Source organism: Curcuma longa, chromosome 8 (genome assembly GCF_044706935.1).
Source record: "Curcuma longa cultivar G26 ecotype Majalengka, Jawa Barat chromosome 8, ITB_CL_G26_1.1, whole genome shotgun sequence".
NCBI lineage: Eukaryota > Viridiplantae > Streptophyta > Magnoliopsida > Zingiberales > Zingiberaceae > Curcuma > Curcuma longa.
The window spans coordinates 14,478,401-14,485,651 of record NC_133868.1 but is presented as its reverse complement, the minus strand read 5'-3'; the positions used below and the strand labels follow the sequence as shown (position 1 = coordinate 14,485,651).

Genomic DNA, 7,251 nt, shown 5'->3' with positions numbered 1-7,251 from the left:
TTTCCACTGAACACCTCTTCTACCCCACGATGTTGGAGAATAAGAGCTCCCCTTCCTCCTCTGACGCCTCCAAGTTCCTTGAATATCAACCCATGCCATCCGCTTCCTTTGGTTGTTGCTTCCCATGTGAAGACAACCCGTAGCCACCTCTTGCTCAACGCACGGTTGCACACCCCCCTCCCCAATTACAATTTTTGAAACCCTAATTTCCTTATTTAACCGACCAAACCGGGGTTTTTATTATTATTATTATTATTTTTTTTTACCAATTATAACATCCTCCCCCACAAAAAAAAATTTGGTCCCCAAATTAAAATAACTAAGGAAAATGGATACCTAAGAAACACAAAGATATTTGGCGCACATGTCGTCCTCACGCTTCCGCTGCGTTACTCTGATGAGAGTAATGCCTCCATCCAACCCTCACGAGGTGGATGCTACATTACTTGCGAATTGATGATAATATAAATCAAACAAGATTATTATTGATAAACTTGGATAGATAACTAAGGTTATCATGATAATCCTAAACCAACCGTGCTCTCAAGGTGTGCTATTGGAAATTTGGGATTAACTTCATGCTATCACTCCAAGATATGGCCTCCCCATGTAAAAAGAAAATAGGGTTGTGAATAGGCTGGTTTAAGGGTAGATAACAGGCTTTCTTAAAGTATTCTCTATGTCTTATGCTCAAAGTACAAGATGAGTACTCAAGAGGTAATAAGTAGTGATGTCAAGGCCTAAAGGCCTAAATGATAGCACAAAACTCTTTATCGTAGCTTAAGTATCACTTTTAAATTTCAGAGATTTTTGCTAAAAATACAATGAGATGCCTTTCTTGGCTTGAGGTTCCTGTTATCCATATCCTAGAGACAACTTAGAACACCTCAAAACGTTTAGAGAGGTCAAAATGTTTTAGAACATAAGCCTTAGTCATATTTTCCTTAATCTCCCTAAAGGATGTAAATGTAGACAAGGAAATAAATAATGCAGACAAGGAAATAAAAGAGTTTGTTATGGGGGCTATAATGGTGCTACTAATACTAGTTCACAAAATTGTGGCATAAAACAAGTACTGTTCAAGCATGCTAAGTTGAGTGCATTATTATAAGTCAAATAAGAGCAATATCAAGTGTTCAGGTTAAAGACAATATAATGAGGACTATTAAGGAGTTACTACACCGACTTATAACACAACCATGAGTAGCAATTAAGATTATCGTACCTCAAGAGTGTTTGTATAGTTTACGAAGTACAATATCAATAGTCATGACTTAATCATTAGATCTTGCATTAAGTCGGTTACGATCAATTTACCATAGTGGTCATGTTCTTTTATTCTATTATGAAGATCATAGGTCGATCAAGGTATAAATAAAAGCATAAAGTTATATTGTGTTAAATAATCAAATAGCAATGATTGGTTAATTTATGTTGAGTTCCCTATAGATTAAATATTGAATCAACATCTTTAACTAGTATCATCCTATATATTTATACATATTGGTTATTATGGTGGTATATCTTACTAGATTTATTAATTTAGTTGAGTTTAAGAATTATGCGTAACTAACTCAACACCACCATATGCTTTAATAACTAGGTCATGTGTGCAAATGCTATGAACTTGGAATAAATCAAGGTCACGGATAAGATATAATGAACTAATTTGTGTTAAAAAAAACTAATAGTTATAATTTATCAATCCAAATTAAATTTAAATTTAATAACTAAATCAATATTAATCAAGTCACATTTGGTTGGCCATATGGTCTTATATGTTCATTATTAGGACTCATACATTACCTAAAGAATAATGAGAAACTCATACATTACCTTAACGAATGGGTATCTAACCTGCATATCTATTGGAGCAATAATAATTGTGGATTATAAAACTTATGTCATATCCCCACAGGAAAATGGGTTGAAGCATCTACTAGCATTTACTCATGGAGAAATGAGGTTGTATAAATATATCAATCAAACTTCTCTACTTTCATGCCAACATTTTTTTTTGAGAGTGCCCTAGGACAATCATATTGTATACTATACTGTATGAATACACAATTTTTTTTGTAATTCCACTATGAATGAATAGAATTAGCCTTTTATTATATATATTTTCGTAATTGTAACAAGTCCAAATGATACTAGTCTACTAGTGTATTCAAAATCAAAAAGTGTGAGATGATACTAATGCATCTAAGTAGTATATTAAATATCTCTTGGATTAGAAATGTTGAAATTGGGTGTCGAATAAATAAATACATATTATGTTTCTGTTATTGGATAGCAGTAAGTGTTCTCATGTCTATGGGCATGGTAATGGTTAGACATATTTGGTGGGGTGATTGGTGAACAACTCACTGAATGTAGCTCGCTATTAAAAACTCATTTGGTAATTATCTACTGTCTATGGAAATTTCATACAGGCGGTTGCAAACAATCCTTGATTTGAGACTATCATCTCATATATAAGAATTGATAGACTTTGTGTCACTTTATTCCAAAACCTTAGTTTGTAAGAAAGGGACCACTCGTACAAAAGGGACTATTTAATTGTCATCTCTTTCATATGGCTTAAGCTTTTTGAATGTGATTAGCCAATTAATATCAGAGGCTATGGCTTCAATTTTTTTTTCAGACACTAATATTATCTCTTGAATGTATATGCCCATTTGGATCAATCAATTGCAGTATATTTACCTAAGCATGAATGAAGGGCGAATATTAAGGATATAAATATATATAAAGTTTTCTTTCTAACAGTTGAGCTCTTTGGTTAAATTGTTAGCCAATCCATTTTATCAATTAGACTATATAGGTAAACTTAAAGCACAAATTGGACAAGCAGATATAGCCTCTAACTNNNNCTAAGTGGTTGTGCTCAACCATGATGTTATTAGTAAAGTTAGAATTTATAGTGTCACTAATGTGTCATGAAGTTGTGTAAGACTTGGTAGGATGCACACGGAGCTTACGAAACTTGTGACTCGATAAGCCTACATGTTCAATTTCTACCTTTTAAATTAAGCGAGCATGAGATCCAATTTGATTATGTTATGGCAAAGGAAGAACACCAAAACATGCACATCAAATAAGTTTTAGGATAGAATAATTAATCCAAGTATGAAATGAATGTTTATATGATCTAGCACAACCTTTACGTCAGTTTACTTGGAGGAGTGGATGATGGAGGGATGACATAAACCTAGGGATGACACAAACCTAGGAAAAAGGAATGGAAGGTGAATAAAATCCATCCTATAATTGTTTTGTTTACCTCAAGTAAGGAAGGAAAATAAAATTTATCTTTATTGTCTAAAATATCCCTATCCAAAATACCCGTAAAGAATACCTCCTCTTTCTTCTTCTTCCTCGTGTCGAAGCCACCCTCTGAATAGCGGCGCTGACACGGAATAAGACGTCGGCGGCGGGTGGTCTTCTTCCTCGCGTCGAAGCCACCTTCTTCTTTCTCGCGTCGAAGCCACCCTCTGCAAAGGGCGTCGGCGACCAGAGCTTCTGCGAAGCCGCGGCGGGTGGTCGACGCTGCTGCAAAGGGCGTCGACGACCAGAGCTTCGGCGAAGCCAGCGGCGGGTGGTCGACGCTGCTGCAAAGGGCTCTTCCGGACTCTCGCTTCGTCCGATTCTCCACTTGCGCACGGCCCGGAAGAGAGAGACAGAGGACATCCTCTCTCTCTCTCTGGGGTCGCCATGGCAGTCGCCGCCTTAGTTCGTAGCCAGCTCCGGCGCCAACTGCACCTTCGCGCCTTCTCCTCTTCTTCGGCGTCATCTATCCTCAACCCTTCCGATCCTTCCGCCGTGCTCACCAGCTAACAAACAGAAGTCTCACGCCGCCCTCCGCCTCCTCAAGTTCGAAACTGCTGTGCTCCGCCCGATTTGGAGCAGGACGAAGCGAGAGCCCGGAAGAGAGAGACAGAGGACATTTATGTCATTTTTATTTCCATCTTTTGCTTTCCGTCCGATTTGGAAGGAACCAATTTTGGCAGAAAACTCATCAACAGATGGATTAGTTTTCTCTCCTCTCATAAAAATTAAAAAAAAGTAAACAGTGGATGTATACATGCAAAGGAAAACTTTTCTCAGTTTCCCTTTTCACGCACCTCCAAGTAAACTGGGCATTAAAAAACATTATAATGTATTTTTTTAATTTTGAATATAGCAAACATTAAGTAACAATATGGTGCTAATGTGACATTATATCGTATCAACAAATAGGTTGCATGCACATCAAAAACTCAAATATCAAAGTTTAAAAATAGATTTTCTAGGTAATCAGATCTAAAGCAAATTAGATCGCAAGGAAGATTATATTTTATGCATTTGACACAATATACACACTTTTTTCTTTTTGCAGATGTGACATAATGACACGTTAGCACTGCATTGTCATTTTCATAATTAATTAGATGATGAAAATTTAATTTATAAATATTTGAAAAAAAATGTTAAGCTAGCTAGAAGTGATTTTTTTAAAATTTTATGTTGGATTTAAAGCAAGGTACAAAGGTTATACTAATTAATTCATTATATTATAAATTTTGAGAATTATTTATTTATTTATTATGTTGCATGTAAAATGAAAAAAATATCAAAATGTTCTTTTATATTTTCATTAAAAAATGCTAATTTTGGTCAAATGTGCACGTAGAATAAAAAATATTCCAAATAACGTTACTTAAAACTATTTTTTAATTTTTATTAAAACTAATTTAAGTTGATCAAAACTATTCCAATTTAATTAAGGCACTCTAATATTGTTAAATTTATTTTAACATTGTTATAAGAATTCTAACTTAAACTTTCAATTTTGTTAACTATAGTAGAGTTTAATTTGTTTGTAATAATTTTGATTAAAATTGTTATATATTATAATAATTTGGTCAAAATTATTATAAAACTACTGAATCAAAAGAATTTTGGATGAAAAATAAGATGAGATATTATTTAGATTTTTTTTTTCAATTAAAAATATTTTTTAAATTTTCTAAAGTCCAAGTGATTTGGTCAATTGAATTAATAAGGTTGTTAGGTGAAATCTACTACCCTAGCAATTTCATATAATCGATCCTATAACCATATGTAAATAGGTAAATTGAAATAAAACTGTTGCTAAAACTATACGAAATGATTCAAGGTATAATAATTATGATTAGGCAAAAAGGTCAACAGCCAACTAAAAGTAAGTTGACAAATGAAGCCTAGATGGGTCCTTCTCATATTTCCCCACACAAAACCCCTTGGCCCTACTTCTTTGAAACACAACTAATTGTCTTAATCGAAATTAATGGAAGCAGAACATGGACTTGCTATCAAATTACAACCAAATAAATCCACAAAACTCAGCGCCGAAAAGTTGCAGTAATTTTGGAACACACAAAAAAAAGGGATTTAGTTATGCAAGAATTCCACTACTGGATCAGCGTTGCGTCGCCGTCTCGCGTCACGTCATCCGATCTATCTTTCCCTTCTTTATTGGACTAAAGTTCGTCAAACGATGCCACATTCAGGGATTAGAGTAGGCTTGAAGTCGTGCATACCGCCAATCAAGGAGCTCTCTTTTCGACGTCTGTTCTTTGCCCATTGGAACTTTAGCCACAGGATCCCCAGTCCAAAAGCTACTTTTGTGCCAACAGACAGAGAGGCCTTGTTGCTGCACTGTGTTTTTTTACCCTCATAAAACTTTGATCTTAATTAAGACATGCAAAGTAGCTGTTGATCTTTTGGGCACTGTAAAAGAAAACAGTGGTTCTGATGGTCCGAGCAATTTAAGTTATTGATGCTTAGTTCATCTTGAGAAGATGGAGAATTAACCGAAGATGGACAGAGGTTGCGAACATTGTGGCGACTTGGCTGTCTTTTTCCTCGTCATCTCATCTCATCTCATCTCATGTACACTAGAGAACCAGAACACATGTACATAATCTAGCAGGAAGATAACGAAAAAGAATTGACGGCCTCGGTTCACCGGAGGGCGGCGGTGAACAGGGTCCTAAAGGCGACCTCCTCGCAGGGGATAGTGAGGCCCCGCTCGTGGTCGAACCCGAACTCCTCCTCCGCCTGCTGCAGCAAGCGCTGGAACTCCGGGTGGGTGAGGAAGGAGATGGGCACCACGAAGCGGCTCCGCTTCTCGCCCACGTACACCGCGAAGTGCCCCCGCGGCACGTCCGGCGCCTCCCCTGCCGCGCCCTGCTTGCGGCCCAGGCTCGAGCACCGCTTCAGAATCTGCTTGATGGCAGGCTTCCCCATGTTTAGTACGTCTCCAAAGACGAAGAAGAAGAAGAAGAAGAAGAAGAGTGGGGGTGGATGCAGCGAAGATCTTTGTTTGGAGATATAAATAGAGGAGGGAAGAAACAGAGGCATGTGGAAGGTTGAGAAGTAATGGAAGCGTGCTGGGCTCCCGAAACATGCGGGCTGAAGGTTGACTCCCGGTGTTGGCCCTGGGAAGGACAAAGGCTGGCCCTCCTCTCACCACCATGTTACCAAGGCAGCCCCATGCAATGTCCACTTTTAACTTTGTGGGCTCACTGCCTTCTTCCTAGTGGTTGTTGTAAAGAAAAAAACAATAGTATTAATCATTCTCGAGTAGATCATCCAATGCCCTGAGCAAATGTCTCCAATGGGGTCCAAATGACTTACACTGTTTGATCTAATGATGACGTTAATTGATCATGTTAGATCAAAATTCAAGTTTTTTTTCCCTAAATCAATATTCTTATAGAAAGATTCTAAATATTATACAATTAATATTTTTGTTAACTTTCAACCGTTTTTTTTAATTCTCTTGTAGTTTTTAATTATTTTTTATTTTTCACTTAAAATTCTACTATTTCATCACTCGTTAATTGTCTGGATCCACTCGACTCATCATCAGTCAATTATTTTTAAAATCATTTTTGCCTACAATCTATCTCCTATCGATGATTACCTAAGTTGATTGATTTTCATCATCAATCAACTTTTCTCCTATAGATCTTAGGTCAACCAATCAATAGCTCATTTTAGTATTTTTACTAAGTCATCAATTAATTGAAGTCCATCATCAATTAATTGAACTCGATGAATCGAATGTCTAATTGACTTAACTATGAACAAAAATATTCTATTCATCAGCCACCAAACCTAAATTAACTTCTTAGTTAACTTAGCTTACTAATCAATTAGAACTAACTCTAGTCATTTAGAATCATAGCTACAATTCTTCCTAATCATTGAGTATTTGACTAA

General features: G+C 36.4%; 1 pseudogene; it reads right to left on the bottom strand.

Moving 5' to 3' along the window:
- Positions 1–5,314: 5,314 nt before the first annotated feature.
- On the bottom strand, positions 5,315–6,502 carry LOC141833268 (protein SMALL AUXIN UP-REGULATED RNA 51-like; annotated as a pseudogene).
- Between the last annotated feature and the right edge of the window lie 749 nt (positions 6,503–7,251).